We start from the raw sequence: 24,691 nt of genomic DNA on the forward strand, positions 1-24,691 counted from the left end.
GATTAGGTCCACATTTTCTGTGAAATTTTGATGACAACAGTGGAGAAGTGTCATAGATAAGTATCATGTAGTGATGCTAGTTTGTACTGAGCCAACCTAAAAGAACTCTGTCATTTTGAAAGTCTCTCCTCTGTGGGTTTTTTTTTGTAGTCTCCTATTATTACATGCAATTTCTTATATTGCTAGTACTGTTTGATTGGAAAGGGAAAAATTCCCCATGCAACTTTGCTTCAGACTGGACAAACTCTTTTTATTATATAGTTATTGTCAGTGCTGTCTTCTGTCTGTGGTTTTCTCTGTTGTTTGTGTGGCACTTTTAAAAAGGCAGAGAAACACGTGAAAATGAAACACAAAACCCCTTATGAGTTATATGTCTGCTTATGGTTCCTGACTCTGTTAGAGTTTGCATCTGAAAGGAGTCAGCCTGAGGTCTGGCATCTTTTCCATAGACTAGTTGTGCATTTTATATTAGATTACTGGGTAAAATAGGAGCTGATGTTGAGATTAATGTTTTGGTCTGCTTGCTGCTAGCTGGCTGCCTTAACTACTTAGCTAGAGAGTCGAGTTTTCAGTTGTTTGTCCTCCTTTTGCTCTTCAGGCTTTTCTCTTGCCTCTCTTACAGAAAGTCAGATTGAAGAGAAGATGAAGCAGGTGCCTTAGCTTAAGAGTAGTAAACTTCCAGAAGCTATTTTACTTTTCAGATTAAGAAAAGCCTGAAGTCTCAGATCTCCTACTTTGTACTTTAGAGATGTTATCTTTGGATTTTAAGCAAAATATAAACAGTGGTATCAATAACAGAATAAGTAACTAAGCAAATCCTGTATCAGAAATGGATAAGCTACAGTCTCAGAGTTACAGAAATCTGTGGATCTTTTGTCTTGGATTTAATTAACAAAATCTTCAGTAAATATCACATCACACAACATACTTCTGTAAGTCCCAGCCTCAAATTTGATGTCTGCATTGAAAACCTCATTCTTGTAAACTTTTCCATTTGCTTTGGCTGAGTAGCTATATTGGTGGACTAAGTTTATAGCTACGTTACTGTGCTTGGACTGCTTTCAGTCATTCTTTGTGGTCAGGTGTTCTGGTATTGTAGGAAAATATATATCTATGTAGACGTCACAGGTCATCAAAGCTGCACACTGGTCCTCAAGATTTTACGAACCAGTTTGGACTTAATTATAACTGATTTGATTAACGAGGAGAAATACATAAACTACTTTCTGTAGTCGTTCCAAATGAATAAGAGAGAAGAATCAATAAGATATTTCTGTGGAGGTGAAAAATAACAACAAAACTTTTCTGGATTCACTGTCAAGATGGTTCTAAAATCTTCTCAGAGCTTTTACTGAAGAGTATTGAGTCCAGCCTATTTGTATGGTCAAACTCAGAAAAAAGTTCAGGTCAGCTGTTGGAGTATTACAATGTTGGAACTCCACTGCAGCTGGGAGTTCATCTTCAACAAATAAAACAAACTTGCATGCTCAGCCAGATCAGAGCTTTGGAACAGAAACATAACTTTAATTTTAACTCTGTAGAGTCAGAAATTACAGGCAGATAGTTAAGGCATTGTCAGCATCTGATTCATTGATGGCCAGATTCTCTCTATGGACTTTTGGTTCACATATTTTAGACAAATAATACTTTGGAGCATCTGAAAGTATAGACACAAATAAAATCCCTCGTCAAACTTGAGATATAAATAAACACAATCTCAGTAGTTCATATGTCAATTCATACTCATTAGCATCTTATCATAAAATTCCATAGGCACTGTGCAATGGGGAACTTTGACTAAAAAGGAGTTTTAAGCTGAATCTGCCTGCATTTTGCCATTGAACAATGGTGATATAATTGGAGTACAAAGCTCCCTAACATATCTTCAGGGTGACGCTATAATAAAAAAGGCAGATGAGCTGCATTCATCTAAATGCCTAGAAGAAGTTTGGTTTTTTTTTTTTCCTTCTTTGCTAAGACCTCAGTGCACATCTGTCCCCTGCTCTTCTCCATGCTTACCTTGTGGCTGCCTACACAGTCTCTCTGTGCTCACTCCGCATTTTCACTTTGTTATTTTCTTCTTCTTGCACATCTCACTTTGCACTTGAGAAGTCACCCAAGCCACCAATGACTTTCTAAACGCTTTCAGGAAAGAAGCAATCCTGCCTGCTTCAAATGGGTTTCATTAGACCCTCATAGCAGCCTGCCTTCCTCTCCACAGATCACCCTCTCTTAATAGAACAAAATAAAGCATATACTAGCACATCCTAGATAGCAAACAAACAAATTACTCACTATATACAGTGGCTGGTCTTCACTGCTTAGTGTTTATTTCCCCACTCAAAGAGCAAGAATATACCCTCTGCAAATAAGCTGCGGGCTCAGGGGGAACTGCATTCGAGATCTTTGAAGGCTGAACTGCTAATCTCTAGTCTTTCAAAAGGGGGACTCTTGTCCATAATTTCCCCAGCACACTAGGGGATCACTGCTTTTAAGAAATTTTACTACTCTGTAGATTTTTTTGCAAAGAGGCATTTTAGGCTAAGTGTCACTGATATTCCTCCCTCCCTTCCTTCTCTCTCCACAGTCTCTCTGCCAGCCTTTGACCATTACACATCCAAATAATGATTTTTCTCCTTTTTTCCTAAAATTTTGATGATTTTCTTACCTTTCAAACGTCAAACTTTAGGAACAAATCATGCCTTCACTGAATTTCTCTGCCTTTATCCATTTGCAGTAAAGGGTTATTAAAGTGCATGTTTTTTGACTATACCACTTAATGCCAGAGCCATTATTATTTCCTTCCCTTTCAGCTGATGCACATATTCAGTTAAAAATCAATTGTGTACCACATCCGTCAACATAGCCTCAGTCTTATTTCCTCTCCTCTATATATTCCACTCTTTGCTTGGACAGTTAAACTTCCATTAGTACCACTCAGGACATCTCACCATTTTTGTAAAAGTTCCATCATTTCCCAGTCCAATTGCATCTGGCAAGATGACCTCCCACATAACATTCACAGAGCAATTTATCCTACGAAGCTATGACCTCAGTCTATAACGTCCCTTCACTCTTAATTTCATAAATAGATTTTGATAGCTGTTTCAAGCGCAGCTCCAAGAGCTTTTTCTTTGAAAGTTATTTTAAGAGTTGATAGTTTTTGAATAAATTATAAGTGTTAGCAGATTTGAAATCCACATATTTATGCCTATGTTTATTCATGTATGAGCAGCCGACACTTGTCACAGGGATTATTAAAATACATTGTTAAGTCTAAGTGTCATTAGAATTTTGTAAGAATGAGATTTTGGTTTTACAAGCAGCTCTAATTTGTTAAACTAAAGGCAGATATTAACATCTGTTCTATTTCTGGTGATGAAAAGCTATTTATTGAATAATAAATAGTAGAAGTACAGCTGAATTTCTGCTCCCTGCAGTGAATTTATGTTACATATGCAGCTATAACGCAAGGCAAACACATTTAGGTAATTGCTGATGTGTCATAAATGCAAGAGAACAGGTAAAACTGGAGTCCATAAACATTTTTGGTGACGACTGACAAGATTAAGGCATGCTGTTACATTGGCTTTTTTTGTTAAATACTTCTTGCTTGTAGTTCATCTTTAAAAATGCGATTCCTTCTTACCCTTTAATGTGAATATCCCAGACTTAGTTGTCAAAGTAGATTTCATTTAAGCCCATATTTTTGCATTTTTCTTTCTATGAATGACTTTTATTTATTTATACAGGCTTTTTGCTGAATCTCATATGCTTATATATAGGCACTTTATGATTCCTTCAGTAGAACTTACCTGTCCTAAAACAGCTGCTCATACACCCTAAATTTAGCCGTGTTATAGAACTCATCTCCATTTCAAGACTGTACACTTTATCTCCTCTCCCCAGGAAAGTATTTTACATTTTTATATGCCTACGTTTCTTCTTTTTTTTTTTTTTTTCTGGTACAATGCCTTACATATGTTTTTCCTCTTAAATTTAGATTTAAACTTCTCTTTACTCCTTCTGTTTGTCTTAATAATCATAATTGACTTATACCTAGTTCTCATAAATCCTAAAGTACTTCTGTCTTGCCTGGCATATGGCAACAAAATCAACCTGGTTTCTCTTACTATATCTGGATTTGAAGGCAATAAATAGAATACACAGATAATTTGTTTAGGTAGAGCTTCTTGTCACTTTTGTTGTTTTTCACCTAATTTTGTTCTAACCTCTATACTATATGTTCAGTTGAAAACTTAAAAGGTTCTTGACAAATTAAGTAGCAGCATAACTAATTAGCTTTCATTGCTTCCTTACTTTAAGTTCTCCATTTAGGTGGTAGCAACCGTATGTTCTGGTAGGGGCAAATGTCTTAGCATTATTTATATATTTATGTGTCAACATCCTTCCAATTTATATGAATAAATTATTTAGAAATTGTTATTAAAAGTGTAGATGCAAAATCTGATCCCATACCCTATCAAGGCCCATTTTCTGTCTTTAAACACATTTCCCGTTTGGTCCTGTGGCAAGCCCCCTGAAGGTGAATATTAGTCCTTGGCGTAGCTTTGATTTCAATTAAAATGACCTGTTCTTTCTCTAGTGAACAGACCTACTTCTGTCACTGGAAGTACTGCATGAATTTTGTCTGGAAGATCTTTCAAAAAATGTGCATCATTCGTTTTACTTCAGTTGCATCCCTGAAGGGAAATGGGCATCTCAAGAGGCACTCCAGTTAGGGAGGCAGAACTGACATTTTCTGCTGTTTACAGAGTCCAAGGGAACTACATTTCTAACTTGCACATCTCACGCATGAAACTTGAATATTCCTCCCTCCTTCACCTAGTAAATCCATACCTCCATAACTCATTATTGTCTATTATTAGTTTGTAGTTTAGCTGCCAGATTAGCCATAAGCTATACTGACACAAAGATGGTGAATTTTCAGCTCAAGTGGTTATCATGAAACACATCAAAGAAATCCAACCACTACATTCTTGTCACTGTGTATTAAGGTGTCTAATATCTGTCTAAAATGTGAGCAATTGTTTCCAACTAGCATTTAGTTTTGGAAACTTCTGCTTTTACTTCAGACCTGAAGAAAATCACCTCTGCCTGACATTCTATTTAACTGTTTCAAACCAGGCTGGTTGTTGCTGTAAAAATATTACCAACTTTTGCAAACATGGTTCTGTGTATGTGCTGAGACCACTGTGATTACAGCAAAGCACTGCTAAAGTGCTACAACAACTTTAATTTGTTTTCCTTTGCGTTTTCACCTTCAACAAGTACAGGATCAAGTTAAAAGCAATAGTCAAGTTCATGTCTGGTGTGCCTTTTGACTTTCTTTCTGATTGCCTGGTTTCCTTCTGAGAAGAAAGAAACAACCATTGTGTTATATTTACCTTTGGAAAGGTGATCATTGATTAATTTATGAGCAAATATATATGCCAATATTTCCATGAAACACTGACATTCCTAATTTTACAGTATCAATACTTCTACATATGAGAAAATACTTTTGTTTCTGTTAAACAGAAAAAAAATCAATAATGCATCTCAAAGGAATAAATTTTACAGAGTGGTATCTGCTTACCCTCCTTTGAATACATCAGGAATAACCCAATTTATGCAAGAGTAAAAATCTACAATTAATGTTCTATTTTACTCAAATGGAAGGAGATATTTTTCTCCCTTGACTGCATTATTATTTTTGTTATCACTGATGCTATTATTTTAAAATTTCTTTCTGAAATTGTGAAAAAAAATCAATAATTGAACAAATGCTGTTTATTTCCTTAGTGTTAGGCATGTTCAATTTTCACTTAGAACATATACACATCTTTCAGGTTTTTTAGCAAACAAAGGAGAAGCAATTTAGAGCTGCAGTCAAAGCAAATATCATCTACAATTTATTATTTCTGTGACTCACCAAATAAGCAAAATAATATATTTAATAATTTAACATTCAACAAAATTCTTGTCTCTTTGCCTAAGTATCATAGAATCATAGAATCATAGAATCATAGAATCATAGAATGATTTGGGTTAGATGAAACCTTAAAGGTCACCTTAAAGGTCCAGCCCCTCTGCAGTAAGCAGGAACATCTTCAGGCAAATCAGGTTGCTCAGAGTTCCATTCAACCTCATCTTGAATGTTTCCAGGGATAGAGCTTTTACCAGTATTGTGGGCAACCTATTCCAGTGGGGAATCTCCTCCTTATTAATTCGGAGGAGTATCTACCATCCCTTCATTTAAGAAACATTACCCTTTATCCTATCACAGCAGACCATGAATAAAAGTTTGTTCCCATCATTCTTTAACAACTTTTTAAGTGCTGAAAGGCCACAATAAGGTCTCCCTGGAGCCTCCTCTTCTCTAGGCTGAACAACCCCAACTCTCTCAGCCTTTCTTCTTAGGAGAGTCATTCCACTCCCCTGATCATTTTTGTGGCTTTCCTCTGGAGCTGCTTCAACAGGTCCATGTCTTTCCTCTGTTGAGGGCTCCAGAGCTGGACACATTACTCCAGGTGAGACCTCAGTATGGCTGGGTTCTCTCTGTCTCTCTCACAGCATTATCTTTATGAAGCTCAATGCGTTCCAGGTAGTTTTTCCTCAGTTACTGTGTTCAGAGTAAGAAGAATCCCATGCCACCTCAAAAAATAGTGTCTGTCAACCATTTATATTTCTGGAAATTGCCACAGCTTCTTTGATAGTAGGTAAAGCAAAGATTCCCTGAAAAATCACAGAATTCTAGGTGCAGTCAGTGGAGATTAGGAAGCCATGTATATTTATGAAATCAAATTGAAAAAAAAACCATAAGCTATATTATTTCAAAAAATCCCAAACTTATTTCTTTTACTTCTCCATCCCCAAATGTTTCTCTTCTGAAGTCCAGACCAACCATGAAACAAGACAAATAAACTTTATGCTAAAATGACTACGGTTAAACACATCTTTTAACAAATTCCCTTCATTTAAATAATTTTGAACACTGGCAGTTATTACATGATAAAAATAGGAGTCTGGAAAATATACCAAGCAAGTCTTCTCTTTTTTACTGGGGGGAATAGGTTGTTAGTTACTAGAAACTGCAGTTTTCCCAGTAATCCATAAAAAAAAAAAAATCTAATAGAAAAGAAAGATTGTGCCTGTATTTGAAGAATCATAGAATGGTTTGAGTTGGAAGGGACCTTAAAGATCGTTTATTTCCAACCCTCCAGCATTAGGCAGTGGCACCTGTAGACAATTTATTTCAAAGTCTAAAATCAGTCAGATGATTTGACTCCTAGAAATGCTACTCTCACTCATTTTCTTCAGTTCTTCCTAAAAAAGCCTACACGAGCTCAGATTTCTGTAAACTCAATGCTTAAAATTAGGTGAGATAAAGGATGCATCTCAAGTGTTTGAGGAGATCTTGGCTGTTAAGATATGTCTAGATGACAGAAAATTATATATTACATAATCCTATTAAAATGTGCTCAAGTCCTCAAAATGTTAATGTTATTTCCATCTTTGTGTCAGACAGAGTCATCACTTTCAACATCAAGTTGGAAAACTCACTAGCAGACTTTTCACGGCTTTCTAAACAAAGATCTGACTCCTCACAGAATGTTCAGAAAGCCCTTCAGCATTTGGAAATTGAGAGATGAATTTACTCTCCAGTACACATCAGGGTTGATACCAACAAAAGACCCGAAAGTCTTCAGATGTTATACATTCTGTGTATTGCTTTCCTGTTTACTATACTTAGTTTTCCAGGAGTCATCTCTGAGGTCAAGTCCACAGCATAAAGCTGAGTGAGTCAGAAGGGACAGATACTGTCATAAACTCCCACCCCTAGCAAAAACACTCTTAGAGCTGGCAGTGCTGGCTTGTCTACCTATTTTCCAGATAGTGGCTTTATTTATTGTGACACCTTCCCTCCTCAGTATGGCATGGAAGTAGCCACGAGGAATATATCTATATTTGTGAAACCTTTGTGTGAGGCTACATACTCATATACTGCTTCCCATGCATTCCTACTGTTTCTGAACGTCCTCCTGAGAAAATTTTGATATATGACAACTAGTACTCTATGAGGTAATGCCCAACCTCAAGGCCATACTCATCTCCAACCCTATACTAGAGAGCAGACTTAGGTCAGAGATGTTCAGGTAATGGTCAGAGATGGTCAAGTTGGTGGCAATGTGCCCTACCCTAATTATTAGGCTAGGAATAACCCAGAACCCTTTTGTAGCAGAACTAAAACGTTAAGCTTCATTAATGCTAAAAATGAAATTATTAAATTCAGCTAAAAGAACTAAGAAGAGATAGATATTATGATTTGAGGTAAAATAATAAACCAGTAATAATGGAAAATATACAATGTGTACATGTATTATACTTAACGGAACAGCAAATTTGCAGCAACCAAGTATCTGTATTCTTCAAACATACCCAGAGGGATTTGCAGAGTATTGCACGAGCAAAAAATAAAATTATTCTAAAAAGTTAACCAAAATCTGTATTTTAAATTATGTAACACTGCTTGTAGTTTGTCTGTTTTCCATTTACTTGAAGTTCTTCAATTTATGGAACTGACATTTGTTTCACACAGTAATATTTTTAGCACTTTATGAGAAATCAATTAAACAATGATTTAGACTTTGCAGGGAGTTAATGGATAGCAATTTAAAGAACTGTTGCTCTGCTTCAAGTAACGTCAAGTGTCTTATTCTGCCTGCATTATTTTTGCGTTCCTACTACTTAACCAGCTATTAGGATGTGCTCCCAACACTGTGTTATGCTATGTATCTGCAGAATTCCACCCCATCACTTCTGATCCAGATGTTTTGCATTGTTTAGTGTAGCTGCATTTGTCTAGGGAAAAGAAAAAATCAGACCCAAGTCAACATACTCTAGACTGAGAAGCTATGAAAATCAGGATAAAAAAAAAAAAAAATATTGCTCAGGAAACTTAGGAACCACATTCAGTTAAACAGCTGAAGGTATTCAATATGCTAAAAGCAGCTGTGATCTAAATGGATGCATAAGCTAGATGGAAAAAAATGCTTATGATTTGATGCAAGTAGTAAAAAAGTGCAATAAGCAGTTCTTCTCATAGAGCAGGACAGGGATACTGACGCATTTTAGCTGCAAAGCACTGCTTTGGTGACTCAAAGCAGCCATAAACCTCACATGTGGATTCATCAGTCTGAACATACCAAGGAATCTGACCTTTTTGAATAAGAAACTGTTGCACGTTACATTTTATTAGCTATTTAAACTTATTTCTGAGAAACATGACCACTTGGTGTGATTTGTATTTTTTTCAGTTGAATTGGTATTAGCTTTATTTTCATCTACAGCTACAAACGTATAGCAGGAACAGTGTAAAGACACCTTTGCTTAATATAAATGCAACCCTAATATGATAATAAAAATAGTCCACTTACACCTCAAGATTTTTAAGGGTACAGCATGAAGCAGGTGATTAATTTTTCTCGTGAAGAAATTTGTCACTGTTTCATGTCTGGTAATGTAAACACTCCAGAAAGACTATAGAGGGAGAGACCTTGATTAGATGCCTATATGAAATTTCTTCCACTGCTGCATGATTGCAGTTGCCCACTTCACAAACCTATTTGCATAGACCCTTCATGCAGCCATTATTATTTTTTCATAGTTACCGTCAACTGCTAGCTTACTTTCATTTCACCTGAAAAAAACCTAAATCCTGATATTTAGCTTTTTTAGCTGTAACAAAAATGTATACATTAGGTATATTAATATTCTGGTTTATGACCCTTTCAGAATGAAGTATGCTCTTTAAAACTGTGTTTAGCACATGGGCATGAACACTGACTTTGCTTCGTCATGCCTGGGCACAGGTGAACAAAAGTATGAGACCAAAACCAAGTCTGCTAATTCCTAGTTAATGCAAGTGGAAACGGGGAATGCATGATCAACCACTACCCTTGGTTCCCATATGACAACCCAAACAAGTGACATCATGATTCACAGCTCTCCCCCTCATTTTCTGGAGTTAGGATAAACATTTACTGCATCAGAAATATTAACTTATCTAAGATGTACCAACAGAAAAGACTTTCAAGAATACTTGACTATCTCTAAATATTTAGATCCATAGTCTTTCGTTCTGAGTAATAGTTATTTAACTTCTTTGTGAAAAAGCCCTTTCACTAATAGGCTTCACACTGCATGCTGACATTTCAGGAGGTTGCTATATTAGTTCTATCATTCAGAGACATGAATTATTGATTCACCTACACTATTCTCCTTCAAACCACTGAACTACTCATCATTATACTGATGCAAATAGCTAATATATCAGTAGAATCTAAAATTACTTTATTCAGCTTTAAAAGATAATCATAAAGTTTTAGTATAGCCTGTACTATTACTACTGCTGGTCAGGTAGTAAATTTTGTTTGCAGCTTTCAGGCTTTATGCACCAGACTACTATCTCCAAATTTGTTTCAGCTTCATATTTCATGGAGATTATACATTCATTTGTGAAGTAAAAATGATTCTGTTCTTCCGGCAGTTCTTTCTTACCTTTGCATTCTCAAACCTGTATGTGCTGCTCCAGGAATCTGAGCTCTCCTTCACCTTCCCTTCATTTACTACAAGATTTTTTTAAAAGTTACATTTGCATGAATCAGGAAAGAATGTGGCAATACATGGAGCTGCAATATGGGGAGAAATATGGGGTACTGTGTATTTTCTAAGACATCATTTGTTATTCAGACGAATAGCTTATACTAACAAGGTGAGATAATAACACATATTCTATACCCCAGTCTCCTGACATTAGCTTTTAAAAGCATGCACCATCTGCTCTAAAGGTTGGGAACATTATACAAGGTGTTTCAGGTATTCCACAAGATCTGTATAGTATTCTGTTACAGTAGCTTCAAAATACAGGTAACTAAAAAAAATTTGATTGTAAAGCATTCTGCTACACTGGGGGTATTTTCATTAAAAACCCCAAAGAGGTTTTGGTGAGATCATTCTGTTTGTTTTGATTACCTGGCACAGAAATTTAAATTTTTTCTTTTGCCGCAGGAACTATAATATATTCACTACTGAGATACTGATATAGTGTGTGCAATACAAAGATAATTACAAGAATAGAAGGCACTATTGGAATATTTCCCTATCGCCTAACCTCACACAGAAAAACATAACAGATGTAGCAATTACTTACACCTGGATCATTTTCTCTGAAAGTAGTCATTATGCTACAACACAAACTTAAGACTTGTTTTGATGAAAAAGAACAAGTGCTTTTTGCACTCTGTAGATCTGTCAGCTTTTCCATTTGTGAAGTTTTGGATATGCTCGTAGATAAACTAGAAATTTTACTAAGAATACTCTCTGTAAAATATATTATTTTTCCATGAAAAATAATTTCTACAAACCCAACCCCACAGTAGTTTTATGGGAATTTAGGATTTATGGAAAAAATAAAAATCCAAAATTATCACTTGTCAATTTTAATACATGAAAACAAAATTACTGTAAATATCCTGATGAGACTTTTTTTGTCTCCTGGAAATGCTAAGGTTCTTAAATAGAAGGCAATGAGCTGAGTTTCTGAAAGACAAATGAGTATCAACATTCTTGATAATTTGTAAACACCTGCATGGAAACACCTATAAAATCCTTTTGTTCTAGCTTCTGAGAAAGTGTATATGTGTCCCACAGAATTCAGCTCAGAAACTCTTTGCTCTGTGGAGGGAATGTCAGGTCCAGGTGAGGAATAAGCACTAAGAGGAGCACATTGATGGCTGTGAGACTCCCAAGAGCATGCAGATTCAGCATCAACTTCTTCTTCTGCATTGCTTTGGGGTATGGCAGTCCTGAAGTGATAGAACTGACAGTGAGTGGATTTACCCCAAAGTGTTTTTTATAGCTTAGGCTGCAGTCCTTGCAACCTCGGGCAGTGGGTGGGATGGATATAAAACTTGAAATAGTCACTTCAGAGCCAGCTCAATTACACCTACAGCTATAATAGCTGTAGAGTGTATAGCTAGAGTAGTAGAGTGTAGCTAGAGTATACTCTAGCTATTTCTTTGTTTGCAGTGCTGAAGTACTTCTATTTTCATCATCGATTGCACCAAGTTTTTATGCTGGAAGGAAAAAAAAAAACCTCATACATAGTTTTTAGGTGCTTTAATTACTTCACTCAAATTACACGATTCTTCCAGAAAGTTTCTAGAATAGCTTTAAAATCTCTCAACAGCTTACAGCTGAAAGTCATATGTGTAGGTTATAATTAATTTATGCTTTGTAAAACTATGTAACTCCTGAATAGGTGCCACAAATCATTTCAGTATGGTGTGGTCTCACTTAAACCTCATAATAAATGCAATCTAAAATCTTTCAAGTAGGAAATTCTGTGGTTTCTTTCATTGGCGTAATTCCAACCTGTAACTTTTCTTATTTGAGCCTTGATCTCTAACCAGCTTCTTCGCAGAGCATTCCACACACTCCACTTGCTCCATATCTAAGGACCAAATCTTGCTTTATTGTTTCACTTGACTTTTTCTATGTTACAAACTCCTCTATTTATTTAAACTGTAAGGCTCTGGTTTTTTGGTGAAGTCTAACCACCAGCCAGCAGTAGATCTGTGTATACATAAGGAGATTTAAATTCCTAATTACAGAGAGAAGAAATTATGAAGAATATTTCTTGAATGCTATTTTTATCCAAGAGATTTATAGGATCCCTTTCTACTGAGCATTATGGTAGTAATTAATTATATGATAGTTAATTTTTGCATATAGGATCCTAAGTGCTCAAATTCCTATTGCCTGAGCACTGCAATTTTCAACTTTAGTGTAGTTCCAAGGTAATTCACAGAAAAAAACTTAAGTCATAGAGTAGATTGAACCAATATAAAGTAACATTGTTTTCTCACCTAGTTTCTTTTGGAATGTTATTTATTTTTTTAATGATTCTGTGTGTACCGCTGTGACTATAAAGCTACACAACTGTCTGTAAGATAGACATCTTATTGGTTTTAACTTTCCACCAGATTTTCATCCTTGTCTTTCTTTTCATCCTGTTTTAAAAATGGTCACCCTCTGTGAAAATATTTCCTATCATTACACCTTTTATTCTTTTCAATGAAGGTTACTGTCTTTTTTCACAAACTCAAACTGAGATGGGTATTAGTTAAACAAAAATTAAGTCATATAAATATGGATATGCACCTATTGAGGTTACTTTAAAACCAAACAAAAAAGCAATATGTATTTACATTAATGAAGACAAAAGATCAGTTTCCTGTCTATCTCTCCATCACCATGCTAGCAAATCCTCTGTGTTTGTGGGTTCTGTTTTCCTGTGAGAAGAACTCCATATTCACTGATGACAGTGACTACCGAGAGACCTGGACCGCTTTAGAGAGCTTTTAAGTAAATAGTATGGAACACACTGAGCAAAAGCCATTTCCAGTTAACTGAAGAGATATGGGTTTTCATAATTTGCTCCATTGTTATGAAAGCATAACATTTGGACAATTTTCACCTACATAGCATGGTACACTGAAAAATGGAGAAGGCATTTGGCTATAAAGCTACTTCATGTTCATGCTTTTTAAATACTGAGCGATACTCACATAAAGTATAGATGAGAAAGGAGAGTGCATATTATATAAATTAATTTATGCCCAAGGTACTGTGTTCATGCTTGACAACAATTTATGCATTGTATAGAAAATTTACTGCACAATAAATGTAACACAAGGTTTTCCTCAAATGTTTAGGCGCTGTTCCACAGTATTTACTCTACTGTTGAGGTACAAAAAATAATTCTGAAGATTTTCTAATACAGTACGTGGATTTTTCCCATTTTTAAATTGTTCTCAGGAGAAAAGGGAAAAAGAAAGTTAATGACTATGTTAATTCTGCACCTTGGAAAAAAAGCCCCAACCATGCATAGATTACTGTGAGTGTTATTAAGTAATTTCCTTTCTACTTTAAATTCTCATAATTTGCCTGTATTTCATAAGGCAGTCTGGACCTGAGCCAGTAAAAAAACACCTAGTCACATGCTTTGCTTTGAACGTGTGCAAAGTCTTCTGCACATACTGCCTTCGAGATACATTTTGAAATTACTTCCTTGGAGAGTGAGTGCAAACTTATCTAGTTGGTGCACATGTAGGTACTTTGTAGAGGCAAAGAGAGAGCAAAAAGCAGTGCCACCAGCAGCTTGATGGCTGGGACAGGCTGTCAGCCCCTGAAGGGGCTCTGCCAGAAGTGTCAAAGGAATGTTTTTAATGAATTACATAAAAATAATATTTATTTGTCATGTGAATAAGCAGAATTTATATTTTTACACTATTAGAATAAAATATCTCTGATCATAACAATTCCACAGTACATCTTAGTGCAGCTAAAATGCTGTGAAAAGAGAGAAAAATGCTCATAATACCATGCAAAATACTGTAGTATATATAGACGACATATGCAAATTTTGAAAATACCCTTTCTTGGTAGAACAGTTTAATCAAGAAGTGGAAATATATTTGTTCTGGAGTTCAAAAAATTTCAAAGAACATGAACTATAACAAAAATAAAAGTGCTGGATTTCAGTATATGAGATATCACAACATATTCCATATAGATACTTAAATTAGATGTGCAGATCACCCCAAAAGATACCCTAAATCTAGACCATGATTACCAAAATAATCAATGGGCTTAAAACATAACTAGATTTATTTTCTTTTATGTTGGGAAAAACTTTAGGACAAAGTAAAAGGGTGCAATTAAATCAGACTTTTTTGAGACCACAAGACTAAGGGAGATATACAATACTATGGCAAAGTATTGTGACTAAAAGATTTATTTCTTAAACTTCTGAAAAAATGATTTATTTTAATATACAAAACATTTTCAATAGCTTTCATGTAGAAATACACTTTAATTACTTCCTGAGTTTATCGTTGATTAACCTGGTGGTGATATACTTGATATAAGTTCGACTGTCTATAACAGAAATTTAAACGTGTTTCAAATCTCTATACAGTAAAAGTAGTCTTCAGTGGAAATAAAGTAAATTTTAACTTTTTCACTAATGAATGAAAAATCTAGCAATATTCCCCTTATTAAGTAATGAGAATGCAACATTTAATTATCTTTGCTATAATGTTAAGCAGGACATTTGAAGGCAAATGATCATGATCTTTTCTCTGTAAGTTCAGAGGCGGTTGGACAGTGATTTTTTTCTCTTCTTTTTTTTTTTTTAAGTTCAGTTACTCATCTGTCACCAAAACCCTGTTTCATACACATTTTAGGCCACTCTTTCTAAGTGTTGCATCAGAAAAGCCTTTCTAGAACTGTCTGCAGCACAGTTAATGAGATTCTTAGGTGATTTGCTCAAGACTTTTAACAAATATTGAGGTCTTGGTGATTCATTAACCATCTTTTGGTAGCATGTCATAGATTTACAGTGAATACTACTCAAATCCAATAGTTCTATCTTGCTTAAACATGCCAAGGGAGTTGACCCAATGTAATCTCATTGACATCAGTGGGTCTGACCGCAGAAGAAGCCAATATTTCCTATAACAATTACCAACCAAGAAAGGACTTAAGAGAACTAAGAATTATTTTGAAACACTATAATTGCTTATGGTAGAAGAGATGCTTTTCAGAATAGCACTTTCTTGGTGTACCGTTGGCACCAGAATCTGTGTTTTGCTTTTGTAAACATAACTCTGATGAAGAAAAATATAGAAGTACTGGGATAACAACTAAGTCCTTTGAGAAAATAGAGATAAAAACAAGCAAACAAATACACTTCACTGAAATTGTTAAAGCAGATATGACAGAGTTAAAAACCTGCTGAGTTTAAATGAGCAATATTTTTCTTTCCCTGTCCCATCCCCAGCAACCTATATCTTTAAAACCGTGTTTTAAAGAGCATTTAATAGTAATTTCTAAAAAAAGAATCAGTATACTCTGTGCTGAAGGTTAATCCTTTGGGTATTAATTGAGCTTTATCACAAAGCAGACAGTGTCTGCATTTATCTCACTACACTAAATGCATTACCAAAATTAAGGTATCTATAGGCAGAAATAACTTTGTTTCGAAACAGTGAAGCTTAATTGCTAAAAATATAAATATACTGTTTATTGCAACTGCTTTGGTACAAAGCACAATAATGTACATTTTGTACTCGAAGAAAGTGACTCATCTGAACCATTTGAAGAGTATAGACTTTCCAGCTCTGCTGTTTATTTATACAGGCCATATATTCTGCAAATTTCTGTTGGCATACAAAAAAATTCAGTCTCAGACTAAAATAAAATAGCCTCTGGTGCTCAGTCTTTTAAACCTTGCAGTCAAATATTGTTAACGCATAAATCTTCATACAGTATATTAGATTTCAAAAAGCTATCATCTAACAAAAAACATTTTCCCAGATGAAACTAAGAGGATTCTTTGAAAAGACCATTCCTATTATTAAAAACAAAATTATAAAAGAACTAGCCACACTTACTAAAAGAAATTAATTTTCAGTCATGAATTTAGCATTGCAGAACATTGTCATTTTTTAAATGTGTTTCAATGCATGTTGCTCACTGCAAAAATGAGGATTTACATAGCCATATGCTTCATTGCTTTAATTCAAGATGTTAACATATACAAGGTGATCAATGCCATGTTACTTTCCTCGGACCCACTGGAAACATTATTTGAAATCACCATGAAACACTGAATGAAGAGCTAAAAATGCCAGTACTTATACGGAAAAATATTATGTGACAGATTCATTTTGTCGTTACCTATTATTAATTCAAAGCTTGTGATGCTTTTCATCAACATGTTCACAACAAGACTGATACAAAACAATAAGTAAATAAATGAGATGCTATGCTGCTGTCATGATCATTTACCTGTGTTAATGTGGTCACTTGGAATACAAACAAATGCTAGACCTGCTCCAGCTCCTCCTTAGCAGATAGAGTTCCCATTAGCCATCCAGTACGGCAGAAGGACAGTGACAGTTTAGCTGGGTAAAATTCCGTGTCCATGATACAATTATTGTGCTACTGATTACATCAGACTTTGGTGAGTTAATCCTTGGGGTATTAATTTACTGCTCTGACTGTACAAAACAGATCCTAGTGCTTTACCCCTTTGAGGGCTGTCACTGTAATTATTCCATATGGTGCAACCAGTAAGGTTTTCCTGTGCATCTTTGCCAGTAACAGATTTTAAGATATTTTCAAGTCAGTGAGCTAAAAAAAAAAAGAAAGGAAGTTTATGCTGCTTTAGAGCACCACAAAATACAATACTCTTTTGAAAAGAATTTCATGATTTTGAAGTCTTGCTGTATTACAATAAAAGAGAATCTTCCTTACTTCAAAAAAAAACTTTCTAAAAGAAAGTCTAAAACATTATCCTGATCAAACAGAATTCTGGTTTTATATATATTTTATATATACTGATATAGGTACAAGTTTATCAACATGTATTATAAAGAAAAATAAAACATAAAGTATTTTATTAAAAATATTAAACCAGGCTATCTCAAAAAGGCTGAATGGTCCAATTTTAATTTTCAGAACAAAACTGTAACATAAAATAAAATAAAATAAAATAAAATAAAATAAAATAAAAGTAAATAAAATAAAAGTAAATAAAATAAAATAAAATGAAAGTAAAATATAAAAAACTCACTTTGGTGAATTAAGGGTATTGATTCTAGCACAGCTAATAAATCTATTAATTAGGTGTAAAAACCAACCAATGTGAGAAATACAGTCTCTAAAGCTGGGAAATCCAAAGCAACAACAATACCTCGTCACTATGTAGTTAACCTTGAATTTGACTTACTTATACTAGTTCCTTCTCTGTTACAGTGTCTTATGTCAGTACTACATGTCTTTGTGTGTAAGAGGAAAGTGAAGAATGGGGAAGAAACACTTTGAAGAGGTCTTTGTCAAAATCTTTTCTGGGAGAGTCCTAAATGAGCTAATTAAGCTTTAGAGAGAAGGCAGATTTGTCACAGTTTAAAGGCTGTCTAGGTAAACATGTCAAGGTCTGTGACTGAACAACCATTTCTCACTATGATAAAGGTCAATGGTACACACCTTAGAGTCTCAGGAAGAGGGTATTAATTTAACTTATTTATATTATTTTAGAAAAGAAGTAAGAAGCAAAATTTTGGAATGAGACAGCATTATTAGATTTTGGGAGAACCGGCAAAGATTTCACAAAATTGGCAAATTGCTTCAGACTAAATGATAAACTGAAGAAATTGACCTGAGCGTTATTTTAATAAAAGGTAGTTAAGATCTCTTTGCAAAGTGTAAAAAGTAGTAATAAAGGCATCTAAATACAATGTTTGGAAAATAAATGACATAATGAACAATTTGGACAATATATTAGTGCCTCCACATGAATCAATGCTGCAGACTCATTTGGTTATGTTACCTGAAGCAGCCATAAAATTCCTTTCTTACAGAAGAAAGAGGAATAGAGAGTAGTGGTTCTGACTGAAGGCATGGAGCTCTGGCACAAGAAGGACCAATATGCTAAGAACCGTGATAATACATAGTATATTGCAAATTTTTTTTTTTTTTTAGAAAATGTATATAAATATAATTATTACTACATTTGTTGAACTATACAGCTGTGATTATTACTGTTACTATCCCTGAATGGAGTTCATGAAAGTCATTTTATGATTATACATATATAAACCTGGTTGGAATATCACAACTTTTCATCTGACCGCTTTGAAAGATTTGTTCTGCTTTCTCTTCAAGCTGCAAACTAGCTCCTTCAGGAGTACCCACTGCTGACAAGATTTTGATATTACTGTTCCTTTGCATTTGTGGCTGTTTCTTCTTTTAAATACAGAACACTATTGTTTTGAGGAATGCAAGAAGCCCTGACTTTTTTTTAAAGCGGTCAGTAAATAAATGCTTAGCATCAGATTGGTAAGTGTTAACTAGTAATTTTTTTTTTTTTAATTTTTCTTCTTTAAAAGCAAAGCAGTGATTTACAGAAACAGCTTTCCCTGATTTTTAGTTTTAATTACAATGTACAGATTTGCCTTTACATTTTCATTTTGCATTCCCAATAGCATTGGACTGTTATTTAAAGCCATCAATATACCTGCAAAGTCGTTTGTTCTTGCCATTGTCTGCAGTGTTTCAAAGTGGTATTTATTTAACCATACATAACTATCTACATGTCTGCATCTAAATTAGTCTTTTTTGTATCCCTTTGTAGCCAAGGAAGAGAAAAAGACACTTAGGTGGAAATTATATCATCCCCAAGAAGACATCCAAATTCTATCAAATGCATCCTGCTTTAAAAACAGTTGTTTCTCTTGATTATAAAGGGAATCTGATTAGCAATGTCTGCTTGGCTCAGATATTGATGTCTACACTGCACATCAAAGATGAGGTGAGATAAATCCCTGGTTTCTGTTTTCCTTTCACCTCTGGGCTCTTTCATTTGAGTATAATTTCAACACATCATCTTTACCTCTGGAGAGATTCCAAACCCTTGGTATTTATCGCTGAATTTCGTACTATTGGCATTTCAAGCACTGGTTTAAGAAACTACTAAAAAAACAACTTTGACCTTAAGGAATAAAAAATAATTCCCTGTCAATATTCACTGAAGAAAATGAATGTAAAATCCAAATTCTGATCTCTTTCATCATAGGAACAATACAGGGCTGCTTGGTCAGCCATGATCTCTCTTTTACAAGACACTGAGGTGGAGCCTTAGTAATCTGAAAAAATATTTTCATGCCTGAGTGACATGACTTTGCTGCATTTGCCCTTCAAATGTAAAAAGAAAGTTCTCAATGATTTTAAGTTGTGATTGGAATCACAGTTTATAATGATTAGGGCATGGTTGCATTTTTTAAAAGCAAAGTGATAATAAAAAGTATTTGATTATCACAGTGACGGAAATTAAACTTAAGATACACCGAATACACTTAAACACAGTGCTCTACATCAGTCATCCACCTAGCTGCAAACACAATTAACTGTTGGACCAGTAATTTTCAAGCTGTTAGATTAAAATAAGTGGATGCACTCTTCAGACAAAACAAACTGAACATTCCTCCAGCCCTGTTCAATGTCTTTATCAATGACTTGGATAAAGGCATGACTTGAATAAAGGCATTGAGTGCACCCTCAGCAAGTTTGCAGATGACACTAAGCTGGGAGGAAGTGTGGATCTGCTGGAGAGTAGGAAGGCTCTGCAAAGGGATCTGAACAGGCTGGACAGCTGGGCCAAGGCCAATGCCATGAGGTTTAACAAGGCCAAATGCCGGGTCCTGCACTTGGGGCACAACAACCCTATGCAGTGCTACAGACTGGGGGAAGAGTGGCTGAAGAGCAGCACAGAAGAGAAGGACCTGGGGGTAATGGTTGACAGCCGACTGAACATGAGCCAGCAGTGTGCCCAGGTGGCCAAGAAGGCCAATGGCATCTTGGCTTGGATCAGAAATGGTGTGACCAGCAGGTCCAGAGAGGTTATTCTCCCTCTGTACTCAGCACTGGTGAGACCGCACCTTGAATACTGTGTTCAGTTCTGGGCCCCTCATCACAAGAAGGATGTTGAGGCTCTGGAGCATGTCCAGAGAAGATCAACGAAGCTGGTGAAGGGGCTGGAGAACAAGTCTTACGAGGAGCTGCTGGGAGAGCTGGGGTTGTTTAGCCTTGAGAAGAGGAGGCTGAGGGGAGACCTTATTGCTCTCTACAACTACCTGAAAGGACATTGTGGAGAGGAGGGATCTGGCCTCTTCTCCCAAGTGACAGAAGACAGGACAAGGGGGAATGGTGTGACGCTCCACCAGAGGCTGGATATCAGGCTGGATATCAGAAAAAAATTTTTCACAGAAAGAGTCATTGGGCACTGGAACAGGCTGCCCAGGGAGAGGGTCGAGTCATCTTCCCTGGAGGTGTTTAAGGAACGGGTAGATGAAGTGCTTAGGGGCATGGGTTAGGGGGTGTTAGGAATGGTTGGACTCAATGATCCGGTGGGTCCTTTCCAACCTGGTGATTCTGTGATTCTATTTCCTAATGTGACACATTGAAAATCTAAGCAGGCTTTATATTCTGAAGCAAAATAAGACCAAAGTCAAATACAGTTGTGTCAGTTGCACAAGATGTGCGTATGCCACCAATGATGTGTCTACAGAACATGCCACAGGCCATTAGCTTCAGTTAACGTGACTGAAGAGAGGGATACAGACAGAAAGGGAATCCATGTCTTCCTGTAGTTTAGAAATTTTAATTCAATCCCCTCAATACTTAGGTTCAAATTCTCTCTTTTGGCATGCACAAACTGAAGCCTCAACAAGTATTCACATAATCTGTATTATAGGTAGCGGTGGATGGAACCTGAGGTTTCAGTGCATTCAGTAACACTCAGGAATGCTGCATATTCCAAAGTTTTGTGGGGTTCTCAGATAAGAAAACAGACAAGAGCAGATATTTTTATTAGTTTCACAGGAAAAGAAATCTCTAGATTCACAGTTTGGCAAATTCCATTATCTAATATGTGACAGCAGCCGCAGAAAGGAGCATTAGAAAAATAATCTGACTGTGATAGTCTGTTCCTCAGTAGGTATTTTCTTGGTCTCTGCTAGAGATTGCCTTAAACCCTGAATTACAAAAATTAATATACCTTCCAAAGTTGTGATAATTATGATAATTATGTTAGATACTTTTATATTTATACAATTATTCGCTCTCTTTTGAGTCATCTTCAATTTGTGGTCTCAATGATACTCAATGCCAGTGTTTCACAGTCCTATATGCTTCACAAATTATTAAAAGCCCTTGTCTTCTAAAGTCAACTGTTTTTGTGAAAGACAGTCTACTCTTCCTAATTTTTATCTCCACTTCTTCATTATTCTCTATCCCGCTCATTATACGCTTTGATGATATTATGATGATATGCAGCTTTGCCAAGAATAAACTACTCCTTACTTTACATTTAATTCCCCAAATTCAATGAAAGCTTTGCTTGCAGACAAGGCAAATAAAGCAAACTTTTTTGAGGGTTCTTATGTGCTCATGTCCAACACAGAATAATAGATGGGATTGAATTAGAGAAACAGAGTAGAACTGATTAAATTCCTAAAACATAATTCTTGTTCAGAACACCCTGTCTTCTGCCATAACTTCCCTCTTCTAATAGTTTATTCTCATGTTTACAATTTTGAAACACTCTACAGTGATAGCCACTTATTTCAATGACATTCAACAATATATATTCCAAGTGCATTATGATTGTGTGCTTAGAACTGTAGGGAAAGGAAAGAAAGAAACTGAATGTTACCTCTCCTAGCAACATCATTATTATAAGCATTTTTGACCTGACTCCAATAATAAATACACTTTCACAGTGGGAGAGAATATACACCTTTCCAATGTGAACAAAGTAGTATTACGTTCATCACACTCTAAACGTTTTAAAGACTTTCTTTTAAATCTGTGGAAGAAATTAATTTAAGTCTGATTCTCTGAGAATGGGAATACTTAATCTTTACTACAATGCACTAACAAACTTAGATTGATTCATATTGGAAAACTCTTTCATAATAAATATATTTACTATTGTGTTTTGAAATGTTCACTGCAATCACTTGGCTTTTTTAATATTGCGTCAAGAGAAATGTACTATACTAGAATATCTCGAGATACCTTAAAAAATTACCTGGTCAGAACTGAACTACTGTGACTGTTTTATATAGGATTTTCAGAACAATTTGAACTACATGTATGTCGTGGAATGGGTTAACGTTCACACCAAGGTGGCCAGTTCTTTAACTGACCAAATGGAGTTCTAAGCATGCTTCCCATCAGAATGCCAGGTACAGGTTGTCGAGATGTGCATGAGCTTCTTGTAGTGAGTGGAAGAATGGGAAATAAGGAGAGTGGAAAGAATATGAAAAACATTTTTAAGAATTTGGGCATGATTTACCCATACACAATATTTCAAACACTTCAGAAGGTCCAAAATGTTTTAGGTAATTCCTTTTAAATTTAAAATAATAATAATTTTAATACAGATTTCAAGCCTGAAGGTGATAGAATCACAGACATACATGCATAATGCACAGCATATGAGGGAAGTGCTGGAACTTGGGGGAGAAAAAAGAAATGCAGTTTTATAGGTTCTTGATTCCTACTGTACTTTAAAAATAAAAAATTTGCTCATGTCAAAGACTTTAAAATATGTGTCACTTAATTGGTAAGCAAAGAAAGTGTACAAAATGCTTTTGTCCTGTTCAGCCTTCACTACGCACCTTAATTTTCAATGCATATCTATTCTGGACAAATTTTCTGGATAAGTACATGCAGTTACTTCTATGGATGGCTGTGAAGTGTGTGTACAGATAGTTTCTGTTACACTTTTCAGTCACTTTTCCCAAGTGACTACTACGGTACCATTGTTCTGCTTGTATCTTGTGCTGATTATGAGCCAGCTCCAACACAGAAACTGCATGTCTATGTTAGTGAAACACTAAGTGACTTTTGCTAGCTTGAGACACTGGTAAATTATATCCTCGTTTTTTCTTAACTGACTGTTTTATTAGAAATTTCTGGTTTCTAAGTCCATGGAAAATACTGCAGCAGCTTGACCAGTAAACTGGTTGATCTTAATCAAAACTAAAGTAAACCAACACAGAAAAAAGATCTCTTCTGCTGTGTTTCTTTTTCTTTACAGTGAAGTCATGTTTTAGCTTCCTAAGAAAGTCAGTGTTTTCTAATTCAAGTGTTTCTTGAAATCTACACTATAACTGAATTGAGGGTACCAGTTGCAATTTTGCCATTAGGTCTCCTTATCACATGGCAAAGGGCTGAGAAGGAATCAATTTCCACCCCTCCTTCATCTTTCTTCCACAAAGAAAAAAAAAAAGGGAAGTGATTTGTTCGTTAGAATTTAGCAGAACATTTTCACAGCTTGAAAATAAATTCCTCTTTCCACTGTTCACTGTTCCTTCCACAAGGCCCAGGGAGGTGGGAATAGCTTTTACCTTTAAAAGATTAAATAGGTCAAAAGGAAAAAAATAGCAGTTGAAAAATTGAAAATTTACTAGAGAAGAGAAAGGAAAGAGCTTCTTCTTGAATTCCCAGCTACATCAATGCCCTCTAGGAATTAGAGTGGTTGTCTTGATTGCATTCTTGAGACCTCCTCTCCCTCTGCAACGTGACTTCTCTTGACACTAGTGCAATGTGCATTAACTTTCTGTTGGCATGATTTACTTTCTGCCTTCCAAAACTATCTAGATTCTGCAACAGCAAAACCTCTAAGAGCTTTGTAGGCCAGCTCTTCTCTGAAAAGCAAATCCAGCAAAAAGCATCTTAATATTCCACGCTTGTCCCTTGATGAAACACTCATCAGCTCTGCTCCATTTACAAGCAAAATAACTTCTCTCAAAAATAAACCCTCACCAACCCAGCATTCCCTAAAAGCTTATTTGATATCAAGCTGGATTTCTACATGGCTATGTCTCTACAACCCAACAGCACTATACTGCCATCTTTATCAGCTTGTAGTCTCACTCAGAGTCTCTCTGTTTAATCACTGTGGCTATGAATTTAGATTTCATCATACTGAATCAGACAGAAGAGTTATCAAGACTAATACCCTTCCTTCAACAGCATGGACTAGTAAATG

General features: G+C 35.5%; 1 long non-coding RNA gene across 3 annotated transcripts in view; it reads right to left on the reverse strand.

Moving 5' to 3' along the window:
- The window catches only part of LOC128850909 (uncharacterized), a 373,443-nt gene that overhangs the window by 255,680 nt on the left and 93,072 nt on the right, over nucleotides 1-24,691 (reverse strand). Inside the window, exon 1 of one of the 3 annotated variants that reach the window (XR_008448143.1) lies at nucleotides 16,921-17,051. The exons of the other annotated variants lie outside the window; for them this stretch is intronic. This is a non-coding gene — a long non-coding RNA (uncharacterized LOC128850909). Of the gene's footprint in view, nucleotides 1-16,920; nucleotides 17,052-24,691 lie in introns of those variants that run through there. 3 annotated transcript variants of the gene reach the window in all.

The sequence above is a fragment of the Cuculus canorus genome, chromosome 1 (assembly GCF_017976375.1).
Source record: "Cuculus canorus isolate bCucCan1 chromosome 1, bCucCan1.pri, whole genome shotgun sequence".
Taxonomy (NCBI): domain Eukaryota; kingdom Metazoa; phylum Chordata; class Aves; order Cuculiformes; family Cuculidae; genus Cuculus; species Cuculus canorus.